Below are 20,610 nucleotides of genomic sequence, written 5' to 3' on the forward strand. Positions count from 1 at the left end.
TTGTTGCAATGTGTCAAATGATTGGATCATTAGCAAATGAAAGATTAGATACATTTGAAGAACCATATTTGCTCCTGCATGTGGAAGCAAAAACTGAAGGTTGTTTTCTTAATACCGAGGCTCCTAGTAATTTAGCCAATCATACTTCTAAACAATTGTGTTTTCCACCCAAAACAGATCAAAATTGCTCTCAATTGCACCTAATTTGGGAAGCTTTTGGAATTCTAAAAGAAAATTGTGGCTGTAGAACTAAACATTGCTGCTGGTATTCATATCTCAGACAAAGACAGCTTTACAATTGTTGCCTGTCTGTATCAAGTTCACCAGTTTTAATTACAACACCCCACAGTGGAAATTTCACAAAACATTTTATCCGTGCGTAAAATTTAATTAAACAAACAGAACCCTAAAGAAAGCATTACATTTGTCACAGCAAAATCTGCAGTGGAGTAGGATATTTCCTGCTCTTACAAATGGGTTATGTCTCAGGATTGACAGGGGTTACCTTTGATGCAATGCAGATGGAAAATCAAATGTAAGAATTAATCCCTCTCTAGCCAGATTATGTGGAATCTTAAACAGGTGGCAAGGGATGTCAAGCCCCTTACATTTTTCATTATATTGTGGTACTGGTGTCGTCGGATGCTGGCCAACCTTCTAGCAGAATGTGTTATGTGATATAATTGTAAGATGGAAAACAGTGAAGGAATTTCTTCCATTAGGTTTCAGAGGCCATGATGGCATCTTTAGTTGATAAAGGAACTGGATTATGTCTAATCCCTACTTTTGGAGACATTTTTATTTCTTAGAAAACACTTTCTTAAAAAGAAAAGAGTACTTGTGGCACCTTAGAGACTAACAAATTTGTTTGAGCATAAGCTTTCATGAGCTACAGCTCACTTCATCGGATGCATGCTGTAGTTCATGAATGCTTATGCTCAAATAAATTTGTTAGTCTCTAAGGTGCCACAAGTACTCCTTTTCTTTTTGCGAATACAGACTAACATGGCTGCTACTCTGAAAACTTTCTTAAAAGCATTTCCACCACTGCAAGTGGAATATAAAATATAACTTGCAATGAGGCTCAGGTCAAGGTTTTCAGAAATGAGTAGAAATTCTGGGTGACTCTATTTTGGGGGTTCCGGTCAGCAATATTTTAAAGGGGCCTATTTCTCAGAGCACAAGCCCTCTGACAACCAGGGTCTTTTTTTAATGTGTGTCAAATTGGAGATCCAAAACTGGAGGCACCCACTGTCAATAATCAGTTGTTTAAATTAATGTGAATTTTAATTTATTGTATTGTCTAGAAGTACAGATTTTTTTGGCAATGAATAATACACTTATGAACCCTGAAAACTCGGAGAAACAAGCTGTCAGACAGTCCAAGGATTACAAATGAAGAGGTGAGTATCATGTATAGAACACACACAATACATTATCTGGGAAACTTCCTTTGGAACAGCGTGTGGGACACACTTCAAGGATCAAAAAAGCTCAAAGGACAGAGAAATAAATGGAGAGAGCATAGAAACTAGATTGTTTGCACCAATTAATGATGGGGCCCTTAATCCAGGGTCAAAACACTCGTAGACTTCAGGGAAATTATGGTTCTGATCTGAATTTTGTGCACCAAACTCAGTTTACAGAGCCAAACCAAGACCTGGACCCAAACTCTCCTGAGCTTCAGGCACGTCAAGATCTGAGTTTTGCAGCCCAGGTGTACCCTAGACTCCGTACTTTTCCTATATTCTATCTATTTTGCAGAAATACCTCCAAATATTTGGGAAGGTTGAGCTCCACAGCACATGATCTTTGCTATATTTCCCTGCCCTCTGGGGTCAGCAAGCGTCTAAGGACAACCCCTATCTCAGTCCACTGTGCTCTGATCTTTGAAGCCAGAAGGATCTACTTGCTTGGACAGATGCATTAAACGTTTGTAACAAAACCTTTGACCTGGTGGTGGCATTTGTCACAAACCTGAAACCTGGGCAAGGTTCACCAACCTTCAAGCAAGCCTAGGATTGAGGTGGGAACCATGGGAAACTTTCTGGTTTCATCCAGGTTTTGCTTGGTTGTTTTGGGTTTATTCCAAAATGAGAGTCAAGGGGGACACAGCCTAGAAAAACAGTGAAGCCAGAACAAAAGATCTGTTTGAACCCCAACAGGCAAAAGTGTTTCTGGTTGGACTGGTCCTTCCACACAACAAACTAATATTTCCAGCATGAAGGACTGAATGTAAACAAATCATTCAGGAGAGAAACTGTGGATGACACACCATGTTAGAGAAAAAGTGAAGGAGAAATATGCCATTTTTTCTTGATGTATTGTTAGTGTAGGCGAAAAAAATGATGTTATGGCCTCCGTGAGACCAGACACCTTCAAGATTTCCCCACGTTCTGTGAGTGATGCACACCAATCGGATCAGGACATACACAGGAAGGCAGCATGTGCTAATGGTTAGTGCATGGAGGACAGTGTATTGAAAACTGGATTCTATTCCTGGCTCTCTCTGATCCTGGTCAAGTCACCTTGGACTTGATCCTGAAAAGTGCTGGTGACTCTGGGCCCAATCCAGCCACGCACTTAAGCACATGCTTAACTTCAAATGCTGGCATAGTTCCATTGATTTCAAAGAATGTGTTCATCTCTTTGCAGGATCAAGCCCCTTAATGTCTCTCTTTCTATGCTTCAGTTTCCCCATTTATAAAATCAGGATAACGACACTTACCTATCTGCCTCTGTAATTGCTTTGAGATTTAATGTGGAAGCTGTGCAGTTTCCTTTACATTTCAATACAATTCCTGAACTTAAAAAGTTAAATAGTGGGTCTGTGTCAGGGAAAAGCATTGTTTGCTACTTGCTAAGGCTGTTCCATTGTAGCTCACAGAACAATAGGGGGGGTTCCTGATTGTGTTGCAAGAAGATCAACTTTCTCCCAGGAGATAAATTTCATGATCACTGTTTCCCCAATGACATTTTCTGGGTTTTTTTTTTTTTGGGGGGGGGGGGATGAGTAAAAACCAATACACCAATTATATATATTTTTAAAATATGTAATCTATATTCACTACCTTTGAACACCTTTCATTGTTTAAAATGCTAATCTTGTTTCATGGCCTCTCATCCATTCCACTTGTGAATTATTAACTAGAACTGGTTGAAAAATGAAAAAAAATACACAAAAAACTCCCCCCCTCCCCCAAAAAAACAGACTTTTTTTAATAGAAATATTCAGTTTTTGAAAAATGTCAAGCACTTTGTATGCTGGTCAAAAAAAATAACATTTTTGGGAACAAAAATAAAAATGTCTGCAAAAAATATAATTTTAAATTTTGAAAACACAAACATTTTCAACCAGAGCTATTCTTAACCAGTTAGAAGTACCTGCAGTACTGTGCATTCATTAATAAAATGCAACAGTGCGTTAACTTAACTCAGCATTTCTAAGCCACTAATCCTCACCTATTTTGTGTTTGCAGTTAAATCAAGATGTCAGTTAGGGGACTTGCTTAGAGGACTCAATACAAAAGTGAGTCAAAAGAAAAGGAATACTTGTGGCACCTTAGAGACTAACCAATTTATTTGAGCATAAGCTTTCATGAGCTGAAGTGAGCTGTAACTCACGAAAGCTCATGCTCAAATAAATTGGTTAATCTCTAAGGTGCCACAAGTCCTCCTTTTCTTTTTGCAAATACAGACTAACACGGCTGCTACTCTGAAAAGTGAGTCAGTGTCTCCCACCATCTAGAGTATGTACTGGGGAGTCAAGAGACCTGGGTTCTGTTCCACACACAGTCATTGATTCACCTTGGGAAAGTCACTTAACTTCTCTGCACCTTTGTTTTCCCATCTGTGAATTGGAGCTAATGGTATTTAGCCTTTGAGAGCAATGAATGAAAGTGCTACGTGTTACAGTATATGAGGTCTTCCCACCTGCATCCCATGTATTATGAGTCCCCTGAATCTTTTGGCTTCAGCACCCCGATGAATTTGTTTATGACAATCCGTGAGAATTCTGTGCATCATAAATGCTGACCGCATTGTATTAGGTCTGTGAGGCCAGACAATCACCTTTAACTTCTGGCAAAGATGATCCACCTAAATTCCTGTTGAAGTCAGGGTTGTACATGTCTAGTACTATGGCTGAAAGTATTGAATTTGCCTTCCCAACACAGGCTTTCTATTTCCATTGCCATCAGCATCACAGCTTTACTTAACTGCAAACAGCCAGTCTGGAATGCTGTTTGTAGTTTTACCTCATCCTTAGCTCAAATAAATTCACCAGTAAAAACTGGCTGTGAGGTTACATCCCAGACTGTGGAAGTACCCCAAAATCTTTTCCTCTCTACCCAGCTACGAGTCCACAGGGTCGAAAGGGCTCAGAAAGAAAAGCGTGTGTATTACTCTGCAGCTTCACTTGCTGAGATCAGAGTTCAATGTTCTATGCTTCTCCTGCATTAGCTGATCAATTCCCTAGCCCCTTGAGCAAGAAGCTGCATTCACTGAATGCCTTAAACTGCTTGAGAGGTTAGGGTTGTCGTAATTTCTTTCAGGAGAAACCTAGAATGGCTGCTGGCAGACGTGTAAAGGAGGAACTGATAGTTGCGTTGACTGCCCTGTAGATAAGTGTGTATATTTTTAATTTTTATCTCAGTAGAATGTGTTCTGTTTGTGACTTGGTCTCATAATAAGGAACACTTTGCACTTGTAAGAACGGAAGATCTCAAAGCACAGCACTGCTCTGAGGTGGGTACATGCTATCTCTATTTTATCAATGGGGAAACTAGGAGCAAAGGTAAAGTGATTTGCTTGTGCTTGCACAGTCACTAGCAGAGCCGCAAATGGACTCCATTGTTCCGCTTTCTTGGACCTGGGCTCTAACCACTAGGCAATGATCCCTATCACTTTCAGTGTCTGAAAAGCATTTCAGTTCCCCTCCAAAGACTCCAACCCACCTGCTCAAATCCAAGACATGCGGCCTTGTCCCCATTGATCTGTGGCCAAAGAGAGAGCAAGGAAGAAAAGTGTGTTTTATTCTGGAGGTTGGCGTTTCCCTATACAAACGCTGTTGAAATAAAGAAAAATGGAGGGAAATTGTAGTGAGCTTAGCAGACAAAACTGAGCAGTTGGCTGTGGCAAGGCTCACAGTACTTAAATGCAATAGCTGATCTAATCGTTGTTCTTGAGGAAGCTTTTTGCTGCATTTTAGCACACAAAGCTTTCCCTTTTCTCTTTTGTGGCTTGAGCTGCTATTTAAGAAAGCAAAAATCAATAAACCTTTCCAGCTTTCAATCTTTTGCCCCAAAAGGTGTTTTTTTGGGTAGTGTTTTGTCATTCATAAGCTGTGGCGACAAATCCTTGACATCATTCGTGGATAATATCGATCAGCTCTTCCATTGCGCCAAAGGACAAATAGAAATCATTTATCTGTCTGGACTCCAAAACAGCAAAAGACAAAGGGCTCCGCCAGCCACCCATGACAATCAGCAGCTGAAGGTATTAGCAGGAGGTCAAGTTCAGAGGTCAGAGGTCAAACAGGTTGTCATCAGTTTCTCACAGCTTTCAGAGTGGAAAAAAACAGCTGGTTCTTATTAGCCAAATCCACTCCACTGTAAGAAGAGAAGGGGGAATGGGAAGAGGTACGAAGGGTTTGCTGGTTGTGAGATCAGTGTGCACAGGAGTGATTTTTGAAAAAAGAGGACTGGGTGAGCACAGGGTGCCATTGGCAAGGCTGTACTTCTGGAAGGGAGTCCTGTCCATGGGATTTACTGCGTCTAATTCTCTGCCGACTAGTGTGATAAACAAAGATACTGTCACAAAGTGGAGCTGCTTGTGGTATTGAGAGAATGAGCTTTCTATGAACTAATCCTGTTGGCCGGTTAAGGGGTGAGAGAATGTGAGTATGTGGTGAGATGGGGTGGTGCGCCAATCTTCCTGCCAGCTTTCAATCCTTTAAATAATCTGAGGACTGCAGGTAATCACTTCCAAATCAGACAAGAGGTCTGGTACAAGCCAAAAAGTGAGTAAGGATGGCCTTGTGATAACCTAGAAAGTGGGAGAAATGTGTGGTTTCTTATCCTCCTTATAATACATCAAGAAGGTCTGAAAAAAAATATTTACTACAAATTTCAAGTCTTGACTGACCTGGTTTTGCTGGAGGACCAATGAAGTACTGGGATTATGACAGGATACAAAGTTGAGTAGTTGAGGGGGGAAGGGATTGTATTTGTTTTAATCTCTTTGGGTTCTGTTTGGTTTGATTTTTTGTTTGTTTGTTAACATCACCTAATTCAAATCTCTGACAAACGCCTAGGGGACAAGGGCTCTTTGCCCAAAGCCCCCTGTCAATTCAAAATCAAGCTGCTGAGAGAGCCTCTTCCCTAGTCCTCCATGAAGACTTCCACCAAAAACAAAGTTAAGACATGATATTTATAAAATTAAACCCAGCAGCCTGTCCTCCCCCATTTCATTTATAAAAAGCTTTTCGGGCATCTCTATGCATCATGAGGGTCACAGGGCCATTCATTTCTTTTACTTGCCATCTTGAAATCAGTCAGGACACCTTGGTTCTATTCCCCAGGCTGAGGCCGCAGGATTCATGGGGGCAAGTCATTCACCTCTCCGCATTTTTTCACCCCCATAAAATGAGGTAAAGGTGTTTGTCTATCTTCCATGACACCTGCATGATTAAATTAATAAATGCCTGTAGAGTGCTTTGAGATCCTTGGATAGAAAGCACTTATATGGGTCTGATCCAAAGCCCATTGGAATCAACTGATCCAAAGCCCATTGGAAGCTTTGGATCAAGCCCAACAACAGGCCCATTTCTAAAACAGCCTCATCTCTCATCTTTAACATGTTCATGGCCTTAGGATGGACACAGAGCTGACGTAGGACATAACTGATGCATAGCTTTGGTGTAGGCCTTCTGCATAAAGGTGTATTTCACCCTTGATTTACTAGCTGAAAAAGTATCTGGGTCTTTGTCTGTTTCATGTTTAGGTTCTCTTCATTAGGCTGTTCTCTCATACAGTTTTCTCCAAGACTTGTGCTCTAGGAAGAAAGCACCAAATTAAAGTGTTCCTTGGCCAGTGGTGGGCTCCTGAATTCTGAATGAATGGGGAAGTTGGCTTCCAATTTAAAAAACATGGGGGTTTTTGTGTGGGCAACTACTGCTAGTCATTGACGCCTGAAGTCGGGCCAATGCCTGAAAAGGTGCCCATTCTTTTCACAGTCCTCTTTGAGTGAGTTTCAGTGCTTGTTGATTGTGTTGTTTCTAAAATTGCCAGTACCATACATAGAACACTTCTCCTCACAGCCAATCCTCAATAAAAGGAAATAAGAAATTCGTAGGTGTAGACATAGAAAAATGAGTGAATACATTGCGAAAAAAACGTACATTAGGATAAATAATTAGGAAACATGGCATGGCAGCTCAGGGTTGAAGGCTGGCTAGACACAAGTTAGCCCTGTCACTATTGAGGGCAATAGCACCGGTATTCGCCCTCCGTGGGCCCATTGTTTGACACATCGTATTTGTTTGCAAACGCCCTATAATTCTTTATCTATGTGGTGTGGGGGAAGGGGGTTGTAATATATAATGCTGATGCTTCAGTGATTTTACCTTTGCACCAAATCAAGGCTAGCAAACTCAAAAGCTAAGCCAATAATCAATCTTACAATAACAAATTGGTTCAGAGAGAAACCTCCCTTGATCCATCCAGGACTCGTGAGCCACCCTATAACAACAAACCGGGATGTGCAAATCGGGGCTCATAAGCATCTTGGTGTTAACAGTTTGCACATCCCAAGGATCATCAGCATCCCTACAACAGCAAATCAGTGTGCATGTGTACTGAAGAAAAAATACCCTCTGATTAAAATAGCTGTTATCAGTCATAAACTACCTAAGGGCCTAATAAAAGCAGCGAGGAAAATTTATTTTAAAAAATGTAACATACTTCGATTTTTTTTCTAATTTAACTACAATTAAAATAGCTAGAAAGCTCCCCTTGCCATCAAATTTCACCTGATCCTTTCAGAAATATGAAATGCCTTTCCTGGTGTATGGTGAAGCATCAAACCATAATCTAGAAATCTTAGTACACTAAATAAAGAGAGTCCACAAGAACATTGCAGGGCTGTCCCTCGGAAATGGAAGGCTTGGAGCTTTTCACCTGCAAGGAGGCAGAATAAGCCCATTTCCATCTTCTTTCTGTAAGACATAAATACTTAGAGTTTACATCAGTCAGCAGAGTTCTCCAGCCTAAATCAGCGTCTGTGTAACAAGGAGAGTAGGGTTTATACACAAAACTGTTTGGTCAGTGCTAAGTCCAATAGTATCACAGAGCACCTCTTGTCTCCCTCCTTAAAGGGCTTTCTCTGGGATTGCTTTGCTTTGGCTATCTACTTTACTGAACTACCTGGTGAAGGCCTTCTGTGGTGCAAATCTACTTTGGTTCAGTCAGTGCTGAAGATCACGGGTGCTCCCTAAGCAGGCTCATGGTAACAGAACAGAGGGCAGTGTAGCCGTTCAGTGTCATTTAATGTATGGCGTTAATATCCTGGCTGAGATCACATGCCCGTAGTTAGGTAAAAATGGACCCAAACGAGTATGTTTAAATCCTCTTTGAGAGGAGATGGGAAGTTCCTGTCAAGGCATGATCTAGCCAAAAACTACTCCACAACCATGTGTGTCTGGCAGTTACCATTCAAGAGACCCCAGCGCTGGGACAGCAGAGGATGCTGTGTGTGGAAAGCTTGAGCAGCACTTGCCCGTGCTGTGCCTGGCTCTAGCTAGTGCTGTTATCCCTCATTTTCATAAGCAAAATCGTTCAGGCTCAGATAAATTTAAAAACAGGGACATGGTCCAGTCTTTTAAAGCCTGGTCATCTAAAAACCCTATGCTGTGGGGAAATGGATACACAACTATAGTCAGTCACTCTCTTGCACTTTCTCTCTCTCTCTCTCTCTCTCTGCTCTGCTTTTTACAGCTCCATCTCACCACAATTATTCCCAATGACTTATTATATTTTTTATTTTAGATGGACTCAAAAAGATGCATCTGATATTTAACCACAAATGCCTCAATGGAATTTCACTCAGGGACTGCGCTGAACATGATATTGACAGCATGGTACCAGCATGCTGAAAAGAAACACACTGTATATATACTTGTATGTACATTTTATTTATACCATGACACGTTTTTTCCTATTCATCAGCTACTAGCTGAGATGAGAGACACCTTCTTACAAGCAACAGGCATCTTATTGTAATATAACAAGGCTATCTCTTTGCACTTTAGATAGCTAGCTAAGCAAATACTTGTCCAAGCATAAACCATCACTGGCTAAATAAACCCAGGTCTGGAATGCTGGGAGCTGGTATTACAGATTCACATTAAATACATGATGTGGTAAATTTAGAGCTTTACTTAAAATATAAATATCTATATAAAATTTCTCCTTTTATTTTATTTTTCTCCCAAGGACACTGTCAAGGTCACCAAGAATCCTGATGCGCCAAACAGTGTATCAGGGATACAAACCCATTTCACCAGACTATTGTTGTATGTATCCTCTTGTGCCTCCAACTTCATTTCCACTTCAATTTTATCAACCTTCCACTGGAGACTCAAGGAGATAGGAAACAAGTACTGACACGAATTAGCCCTGAGATTGACTGATATAGCTCAGCCCAGGGAATTCTGGGTAAAACGTTCTCCGGACTCACTCTCTCTCTCTCTGGCTTTTTTTTTTCCTGATCCACAGCAACCAGTCTCTGTCAGTCAGCTGTCACAAATGTCACCAATCCTGTACAGGATGACAGACAGGGCAGGAAGGCTTTGGATGGGGTAATTTGCCAAAAATACAAAATGTGGTGCATTAAAGATGGCAGCGAGGTCAATGAGAGAATGGGTGGTGGAAGCTTGAGGGAAAAGATTCCCTTAGAGAGGAATAGCTGAAAACGTTCTTTTCTCACAGCCATTGTGAGCCTCCAGAAATCTTATTCCTTTCCTCATTTGCTAACTTTGCGTTTCTTTGAAAACCTTCTGCCTGAGGATCCGATACCACTTACTGACCATCCAAATAAATAAAATGCTAATTCCTCATGAGCAAACTGTGATAGGGAGTGGTAAAGTGATTTGTTCAGTGTCTTGGGGAGACTGCACTGGAGCTGGGTATAGATCTGAGATCTCCTGACTCCAGATCTTGTACTTTAGCCATCATATCTTGCTTCATTTCTTCTTAGTGATCGGGATGTTTTCCCTCCAGCCTGTGTGGAGGGGGAGAGCTTCCCTCTGTATTTCCCCTACCTTATACTTCCATCCTACGGACACCACCCTTTCAGCCAACATCTGCGAAAGAATGAAAGGAGTGTGTCTGCCATTCTGATCACGGTGAGTTCCACCTTACTGTATGAGCAGTTCTACTGATTTCAGTGGGACCATTTGCAATATAAGGTACTATAGTAGAACCTCAGAGTCATGCACACTTCGGGAATGGAGGTTGTTCGTAACTCCGAAATGTTCGTAACTCTGAACAAAACATTGTGGTTGTTCTTTCAAAAGTTTACAATTGAACATTGACTTAATACAGCTTTGAAACTTTGCTATGCAGAAGAAAAACATTGCTTTTAACCATCTTAATTTAAATGAAACAAGCATTGAAACCGTTTCCTTACCTTGTCAACGCTACTTTTTCTAAACTTTCCCTTTATTTTTTTAGTAGTTTACGTTTAACACAGTACTGTACTGTGTTTGCTTTTGGGGGGGAGTGAGGAGAGGGAGAGGTGTCTCTGCTTCTGCCTGACTGCGTACTTCTGGTTCCAAATGTGTGGTTGACCGGTCAGTTCATAACCCTGGTGTTCATAACTCTGAGGTTCTGCTGAGTCAGTGTGAGTAAGGGTGGCAGGATGGAGGCTGCCAAGTGGCTTGCCCAAAGTCACAAGTAACTGTATTGAAAATTGTATTGAAATTGTAAGTTGTCACTTTAAGTGCTCAGGTTTTTTTCCTGGTTCCACTTGTAGAGTAGGGTCTCAGTGCACCGTATGGACCCATCTGCAGTCAGTTCTGCAGTCAGACAGCTAGAGTAAGGTGGGGTGAGTTGTTCCTTTCTGACTTAAGGAGCAGCCTGCTTTTTCTTTCTCTGTTTTTGGGTTCTTGTGAGTTGTTGTTCTGAATTCTAGGAGATAAAGTAATGTTACACTGAGCCTTCCAACAAGAGTATTTCGTTTTGTTTTTTAATCTAACTTCTCTCTGTGTATGAGGTAAATACAACAGGAACACAACCCATTCCCATTTCTGAAATGATTCCCATTTCTGTGCTGTAGATGCCTGCCTGCCCTAGCTAAGCATAAGTGGAGGAAAGGACAGAAATAAGTGTGGAACAAAGCAGAACTTCCCAGTTCACATTCATCCGCGGGTTGTGTGTGCATGTGTTTTTTTTTTTCTATCAGCAGTTCCATTTGATAATATCGCTAGATGTTGCCCTACCAATTCTATCTGCCACACAGTAAATGTGCTGCCACAGTGTTTTCTTTTATCTGCACTACTAACAGGGTTCATTGCAGAGTATCAGCACTGCGCTAAATTATAGTCCTGCCATGGGTGGCATACAAGTTTTAATTCTGGCCTGCAGCTTGACGGAAAAGGCCCATGAAAAGACAGACAGCAGGTTTTACTTTCACCCCATGCTATCAGCATTTCAAGTGCAAAGCACTCTCAGGTTTGACTGAAGCACCTGACAGGAATGTATTGCTATTTCTCAGGGTTTGGGGGAAAGGGGTATGTTGGAAAGGGGAGTTTTTTCTGCACAGTGTCTCCTGCATATATTTTATACAAACTTCATCCCCTTTTTCTTCCTTGGGGTGACATGAAATTTATGTCCCTTTGGTTCTAAAAAGCTCCTATAGGCGGGGGGAGGGGAGATGGAGAGGGGGGAGAGAGCGAGAATGAAAATGATTTTAATTTTTTTTTAGGCATAGAAATGAAGCTGATATTGAAAGTGAGTAAATTTTAATGAAACGGTGCAAAAATGACATCATTTACTCAGAAATCATTAATTTGTCAGCCTTAATATTTCAGCTACAACATTGCCTGTCAGTTTGTGCCAGCAATGACTGATAAATCTATAAAAGTGTGCTGCTAATTTACTGAATATTTATGTGCAGTGTCATTTGCAGAGTAGGATTTGAATTTATTTCACTCAGTATTCAGCTGGAGAACATTTCTAACAAACCTAAAATGAGCAGCACCAGGCTGCACAAAGTAAGGCTGGCAAAACTTCTTAAGTAACATTTTAAAGGGAGAGGAGTGTTCACAGGAGACTCTGCTACTTTCCTCTTGGAAGATGCCATTCCAAAGATGGGGCAAAAGGCTTGGTTATTGCAAATTCTGTGTAGGTAATGGAGAGTTCTTTGGGGGGATGTACGTCTTCGGGAGTATGAAATCTCTCAACCTTAAAGCTTTTTTGCCACAAATTTAATAATACCTCACGCTTTATATAATGAGTTTCATTGTCTGAGCACTTTAAATATACTAACTAATCCACTCAGTTTCCCTGTAGGACAGGTAAATATTGGAGTGGGACAAAATATTTGTGATGAAAACTTTTTTGTTGCAATTTGCATGTGTTTGAACTTGAAAAGCTGGATGGACATTTACAGATTTTCAGAAGCAAGTTATTTTTATTTTTTCTGTCAGGGTCACTGAAAACTTTTGCAGTGAACTTTTCAGTTGCTTTTTAAATTTTCATGGCAGGTGGGTTAGTTGTGATGGGTCATGTTGTCATATGATGATGTTGGTTCTGGACCCAGGATGGGCTGAGCTATACACTGTGAGGTCTATGGGCCTTAGAGAAGCCATTTTGGCTCATCTCCTCATGGAGAGTGTCTGCCTTTTGTGGGCTCTTCCTGAGCCAGTCAGTAGAAATATTGCCCAGAAGTAGGGAGTGGCTCTGTGCTGCTTCTTTTTTTTGCCTCTGTTTTCACTAACAAGGTCAGCTCCCAGACTGCTGCGCTGGGCATCACAAAATGCGGAAGAGATGGCCAGCCCTCTGTGGAGATAGAGGCGGTTAGGGACTATTTAGAAAAGCTGGACGTGCACAAGTCCATGGGGCCGGACGAGTTGCATCCGAGAGTGCTGAAGGAATTGGCGGCTGTGATTGCAGAGCCACTGGCCATTATCTTTGAAAACTCGTGGCGAACCGGGGAAGTCCCGGATGACTGGAAAAAGGCTAATGTAGTGCCAATCTTTAAAAAAGGGAAGAAGGAAGATCCTGGGAACTACAGGCCAGTCAGCCTCACCTCAGTCCCTGGAAAAATCATGGAGCAGGTCCTCAAAGAATCAATCCTGAAGCACTTGCATGAGAGGAAAGTGATCAGGAACAGCCAGCATGGATTCACCAAGGGAAGGTCATGCCTGACTAATCTAATCGCCTTTTATGATGAGATTACTGGTTCTGTGGATGAAGGGAAAGCAGTGGATGTATTGTTTCTTGACTTTAGCAAAGCTTTTGACACGGTCTCCCATAGTATTCTTGTCAGCAAGTTAAGGAAGTATGGGCTGGATGAATGCACCATAAGGTGGGTAGAAAGCTGGCTAAATTGTCGGGCTCAACGGGTAGTGATCAATGGCTCCATGTCTAGTTGGCAGCCGGTATCAAGTGGAGTGCCCCAGGGGTCGGTCCTGGGGCCGGTTTTATTCAATATCTTCATAAATGATCTGGAGGATGGTGTGGATTGCACTCTCAGCAAATTTGCGGATGATACTAAACTGGGAGGAGTGGTAGATACGCTGGAGGGGAGGGATAGGATACAGAAGGACCTAGACCAATTGGAAGATTGGGCCAAAAGGAATCTGATGAGGTTCAATAAGGATAAGTGCAGGGTCCTGCGCTTAGGACGGAAGAACCCAATGCACAGCTACAGACTAGGGACCGAATGGCTAGGCAGCAGTTCTGCAGAAAAGGACCTAGGGGTGACAGTGGACGAGAAGCTGGATATGAGTCAGCAGTGTGCCCTTGTTGCCAAGAAGGCCAATGGCATTTTGGGATGTATAAGTAGGGGCATAGCGAGCAGATGGAGGGACGTGATCGTTCCCCTCTATTCGACATTGGTGAGGCCTCATCTGGAGTACTGTGTCCAGTTTTGGGCCCCACACTTCAAGAAGGATGTGGATAAATTGGAGAGAGTCCAGCGAAGGGCAACAAAAATGATTAGGGGACTGGAACACATGAGTTATGAGGAGAGGCTGAGGGAGCTGGGATTGTTTAGCCTGCAGAAGAGAAGAATGAGGGGGGATTTGATAGCTGCTTTCAACTACCTGAAAGGGGGTTCCAAAGAGGATGGCTCTAGACTGTTCTCAATGGTAGCAGATGACAGAACGAGGAGTAATGGTCTCAAGTTGCAGTGGGGGAGGTTTAGATTGGATATTAGGAAAAACTTTTTCACTAAGAGGGTGGTGAAACACTGGAATGCGTTACCTAGGGAGGTGGTAGAATCTCCTTCCTTAGAGGTTTTTAAGGTCAGGCTTGACAAAGCCCTGGCTGGGATGATTTAACTGGGAATTGGTCCTGCTTTGAGCAGGGGGTTGGACTAGATGACCTTCTGGGGTCCCTTCCAACCCTGATATTCTATGATTCTATGATTCTATGATTCTTTGCCCCCCCATCAAATCCTGGATTGTCCTCATCAGGTGGTGTCATCTCTCTCATTTAATTTTACTTATAAGCTTTTCTATGGCATTCTTCGCCATAGAGGCTTCCGAAACATTAGTCAATTGATTCTTAACTACCTCACAGGGAATTTGTGAGTTTAATATTTATAATTTATTTCTATTACAGTAGTGTCTGGAGACCTCAGCTGAGATCCAGGCCCTATTGTGGTAGGAGCTGCTTACGCGCACACATGAGGTGTGATAGTCCCTGTCCTAAGCAGATGAGACACAATATGGGAGAAAGAAAGTTGTATTGTCCCCATTTTACAGATGCTGAACTGAGGCACATAAAATAAGAGACCTGCTGAAGCTGTATGGCAGAGTTGAAAATTGAATCCCAATCTCCTGCATCCATCCAGTGCCTTAACCACATAACCATCTTTCCCCTCGTGTTCCTTTGATGAAATGTTCTATGTAAATATGAATTATTATTGTAATGGCCATGGTGCAGAATGCACAGGAGAATGATGTGTGTTGACCATAGAAGAATATGTGTGTTTTTTATTTCAGCATACCCAAAGCAGCACTCCGGACCCTGGAGTCATATGTCATATGAATGTGTATACTGGCTCTCATTTCTTGAGAACCATCCATTAGGCAGAGAACCACAGGAAATACTAGTAATTAACAGGAATGTGAATCCAGTAGAACACAATGGCCTTATGATGGTCACATTTTTCACTTCCATCAGATTTATATCATATATTAATGTTTATTTCTCACTAATGGACTCTAAAATGAGCTGGGATGATGTATGCTTTGGTGGTCTATATCAAGCATGGGAAAGGTGGAACAGCCAGAGAGGCATGGTCACCTTCTGGCCACTGCTTCCCCCTAAAATACCTGTGTAACAGGGAAACAGTTGGAGAGATATGATTAGAATAGTCACCACCCACCCACTGCTGCCAGCTAAAATCCTGTAAAGTTGTGGGACAGCTGAAGAGTACAGTCATTGGAATACCCACGCTACCCCCGTTAGAATGTCTATGCAGTTGTGTCACGAATTTTGCACTTCTGGGAAGCTGTGTTACCAATGAAAGGCATGACTTTATAGGCAGTGTTCCATACCCCTACTCACCTTTTGGAGGCATGTTGTGGGAGGTAGGGGATGGGAATCTGGTTCAATATAATGAAGAGAGTTTGGGGATCCTGCTCCTTTTAAAGCACAACTTATTTGGTCACAGTTGTCAACAAGACTAAGATTTACTTTAAAAAAAATCTTGCTTAAACCTTACAAGCACGCTTCTGACCTTGGAACTAAGGACTCTGTGGGAACAAGGAATAAATCCCCAATATATCGGCCGCATGCATTAATTTTTCTGTGACACAGGGATGAGGTTAGGAGAATGAGTTTTAAGCATGAGTCATTCTCCAAAATGGAATTTAAGCCTTTTAATTGAGGAGGGTTAGCATAAAAACTTATTATTTATAAAGCTCTGGCTTGGTCTTACATGGCCCCTGTGTCTTTTTTTTAAGCAGATCTCATTTATTTTTTTCCCCTAAAAGATGGTGTAGGATCCAATATGAGCATTATGAATATTTAATTTTCAGAGTGTGGTTTACACAATACCAGAGTGTCTGTCAGCTCGGCCACTCTCTGCAAAATGAGCATAATTTTGAGCTCCAACAGATCTACTTGATGGGTAGGTCTTTTCCTTTATTGCTCTGCTCATATTTGGCAGCACTGCTTTGAACTTTGGGAGTGCACGTTTCTGGTTTGGGTACAATTCCCAATTGCCTTGGGACCAGACCTGCAAAAGAGCTAGGTTTCCACTAAGGCACCTAAAGGGGCAGGGAATTTATAGAAATGCTTAGCACCCAGCCGCTGCCATTGACACTTACAGCCAGATTACCCGGAAAGATCCCCACTCAACATGCTGAGATTCTTGGGAAAATGTGGCCTCTTATTTTGGTACCTAAATGGGAATGAACTGTTTTGCAAGTCAGGGCCTTAAACTTTAGTCTAGCTCTGGCTTCCAAGCCTCTACAGAAATTATCATTGGTAAGGGCGATACATGCATGGTAGATGGAGGATATTGGGGTCAGGGGTATTTAGTGTTGTTGTTTTTTCATGAACTGGCTCTTTTCCATGGCAGCAGGATTAAACGCTGCATCATAAAGAGAAGAGGCAAGAGGAGTATCCTGAAACCCAGTGCTTTCATCTCCCTCCTTGATCCAGGCCTTCCAGTTGCCTCCCTTGTCAAGTTCTACCCCCCATCTTTATTCCCCTCCCCAGATCACTCCAGATCACTCCTTTTTCTTCACTTTTCTTCCCATTAGAGTGTGGAACTTTGTATTCTGAGTCGCCAGACTCCTCCTCCTTCCCAGGAGCTCCCAGGATGTGGCTTGTCCAGTTTTGCACAAGATGAATCCCAGTGCAACATAGCTGCAGCAGCTAACACCTCATATGACCTATGAAGGCTAACCTCCAGCAATGCAGTGCTTCTCAGGTTATGATACAGTGGCCTTAGATAATGACAGGTTTCAGAGTAGCAGCCGTGTTAGTCTGTATTCGCGAAAAGAAAAGGAGGACTTGTGGCACCTTAGAGACTAACCAATTTATTTGAGTATAAGCTTTCGTGAGCTACATCCGATGCATCCAATGAAGTGAGCTGTAGCTCACGAAAGCTTATACTCAAATAAATTGGTTAGTCTCTAAGGTGCCACAAGTCCTCCTTTTCTTTTAGTGGCCTTAGAGATACTATGACAGTAGGAGGTGTTTCTGGCTGGCTGGATTCTAACTGCATTGGAGCTCCTCCAAATGTCAATCTGCTGCACATCTCCAGTCCATGCCTAGAGCTGCTCCTGGCTTGCAACTGCTTTACTTTACATATCTGGTGATAGAAAAAACATGCAGGGACAGAGACGGGGGGAGGTAAGCTAGGTGGAAGAGTATCCGAAAGGCCTTGGGAATGTTTGTTAAAGTTTACCAGTTCTTGATATCCTTGAATGATTGATCCCATTTCAATAGAAGGGTAGGTATTTTCGAGTTAGGTTGTTATCACTTAACTAGTATTTTACTACTTGAGTATTTTACTACTCAAGCAGGGCCTGTCTTTTACTACCCAAGTTGGGGTGTTTCACTCCCAGTGTATCTTTCTCCATATAAAATTAATGTGTGTTACAATCAGCAAAATAAGTGCAGGAGGCACCTGAGAGACTTCAGAGTGCTAGAACTTTATTGGCTTTCTTAAAAGTAATATGATACAATAAAAATATTTCACAAGAGAGAGGAATTCCCGGGTTTCATTTTAAATAGTTTTTAAAAAAAAAAGTATTTCCTGGAATGTTAAAGATTTAATTAGTCTAGTTGAAAGGCAAATTATGGCTCATTTGAAAAATCTGAAAGTTCTCGAGCTTTTTCTTCAGGGGCTGTATGTAAGAGAGATGGGATTCCATCTGGGGTGCTCAGATGGGTTTGTCTCTAGTGCACAAGCGATAAAGGTAGTGGGCTCATTCTACTGACTGGGAGGGTTAAAGGTGAAATTCTCACTTTACACCTGCAAGACAGACTTTTTTTCCCCCTTTCCCAGCTGCATTTCAATTTCCCTACAGTATTAAATGAAAGTGAAATGGGAATGCTGTTTGTATTCAGTTCTTTTAGAAAACAGAGCTATAGCTCTTCAGAATGCATCACCCCTGTGCAGAGTCTGTCTCGTTCTGACATGGAAATTTATTATTTTTCCGTTTGTACTTTTCTGCATTTTTTTTAATGGGTGGGGGTGTCATCTAATGGTCACAGCAGGAGAGTGGGTTTCAGGAGTCCTGGGTTCTATTTCTAGATCCACCACTGACTTCAAGCAAGTCATTTAAAATCTCTCTGACTCAGTTTCCCCCACTCTAAAATTGTAACACCTACCTGATAGGGTGTGTTTGGAAGCTTCATTCATTCATTAAGTTTGAAAGGCACGTTGAGATATTAAGATGAAAGCTTCTGTATGAGTGCCCTGCATTATTATTTTTATCGACTTATTTCTTTTAACAAAAATGCATGGAACTATTTATACCAGCAAATTTGCACAAAACACTAACTTGTGTATAACGGTTCATTAATCCCAATTCTCTCTAACGAAGCAGGTGTTAAATGATATAACCCCCAACTCTACTGCACAAGCACTTTCAGAAGATGTTGCACCCATACTATGCTCCTCATATGGCACATACCTGCTTTCCCTATTTCCTAACTTCCCTTAATACCCTCGCTAGGCAGGAATATGCTGATGATATGCTAATAAGAGGCAATTATTATGCAGCTGCTGTGTTCAAAGGGATATTTCTACTGAAATGAGTTCTGCACTCTTGGACGAAATAAATATTTACTGCTGTGCTATCCATTTCCATTTTGCACAAAGTACACCATAGCTGGCTGGGCTCACACACTTTATGGCTTGTCTGAATATAAGGGTACATGTGCACGTACACCCACACACACTCCATCCATCTGGGATTGGGTCATTCCCAATGGCTCCCTGCCACTATTGCAGCCACCCGTCTCCTCTCTCCCTTTTCCCCACCAGGGTAGATCTGGTACAAAAGACAGCTTGGCAGCTATTCTTCCCTTCAGCTTTCATGCCCGGTGTGCTCTTTTGTGCCTTCCGCCCCACCACTTGCGCTGGCTAGAAATGTTTTTATTCTGAGAGGTTCCTTGCATTAGTTAGCCCCAAATGTCTCACCTTCTCCCCGTCCTCCCCCCCCCCATTCCCAACCTGATAAATGCTTCTTCTGCAGTTAATGTAACCTCCCCGAACGTCCTTCATTTGTCAAAAATCGCAGCCTTTTACTGCAGGTCATTATTTCACCAGGAATTCAAACAGAAATATTTCTAGTCCACGCCGAGCGATCTATTTCGCTTCCCCACCCACCACATTAGCCTCTGAATACTCTCATTATACCATTACTAATTAGAAATTCTCTCAAATTGGCGGCTGCATTAAAAAAAAAAGACAGTGTGCTGAGCATATGGCATAATATCCTATTAATGAACACTCTAAATTCAAACTCAGGTCAGCTGCTCATTTCTTGCTCATGACACCCAGGCAAGTCGGGGGGGTGGGGGGGGGAAGCAACCTTTCTTTTTTAAATGCATAATACCAAATGCTTAGGATGCAGCAGTGCCTTGGGCCAATACTTTATTTTACTTGGTTAATTTTTTTGTACAGTTGTAAAAATATCGTGCAAGCCAGTGACTTACTGGCTAAGTTTTCCCATCTGTGTTGAAATGTCCCCTATCCCCTTCTGGCTATAAGAAGGATATCTCCATGAAACAATGCAACAATACGCACCTTTCACCTGCCTCCAAATATCAGCTAATAATATACCTCCCAGACTTGCAGTGCTGATGTACCTTATTAGTTGCTACGCATCCAGATAAACTAAATTATCTGCTCTCGCAAGGCCTGTATAGGGGTTATGCAGGTAAAGGTCAAAAGAGAGTCTAAGGGAGGGAGGAGGGAAAGAAGAGAATATGGTAAGATTCTCATCCATCAAAACACTTTAGCTGGCATGCTCCTTGGGGCAGGGACTATCGACTACTGTTTGCACAGCGCCTAGCACAATGGGGCCCAGATGTTTGTTGGTCCCTAGGCACTGCCATAATAAACATGATTATCCAATAATAAAATGCACACATTTTAAACATGAGAGTAAATCCCATGGAAGTCACAGTTTAAATGTTTGGCTGGACCATGGCCTAAAAGCAGTCTTGGGAGGGGGTGGGAGTAATGTGTGTGGCCTCTGCACCAATTTGCACTGCTCAATCTGGGTGGGACATTATTAGCTGCTATTTGGAGATTAAGTTGAAGCAGTGCCAACCTCTGTGTGGAAGCTCTTATTTCAGTTTGAGGGGATTATTTTGATTTGAGTTTAAACTTGTTCCTAATTCGTAGAATCAC

At 42.0% G+C, this 20,610-nt stretch overlaps 1 long non-coding RNA gene across 1 annotated transcript in view; it reads left to right on the forward strand.

Annotated features, from left to right (window-relative positions):
• The window catches only part of LOC140899873 (uncharacterized), a 186,668-nt gene extending 185,279 nt beyond the window's left edge, over positions 1-1,389 (forward strand). The window contains exon 9 of the long non-coding RNA XR_012155489.1: positions 1,308-1,389. This is a non-coding gene — a long non-coding RNA (uncharacterized lncRNA). The remainder of the gene's footprint in view (positions 1-1,307) is intronic.
• The last annotated feature ends 19,221 nt before the right edge of the window (positions 1,390-20,610 follow it).

The sequence above is a fragment of the Lepidochelys kempii genome, chromosome 17 (assembly GCF_965140265.1).
Source record: "Lepidochelys kempii isolate rLepKem1 chromosome 17, rLepKem1.hap2, whole genome shotgun sequence".
Taxonomy (NCBI): domain Eukaryota; kingdom Metazoa; phylum Chordata; order Testudines; family Cheloniidae; genus Lepidochelys; species Lepidochelys kempii.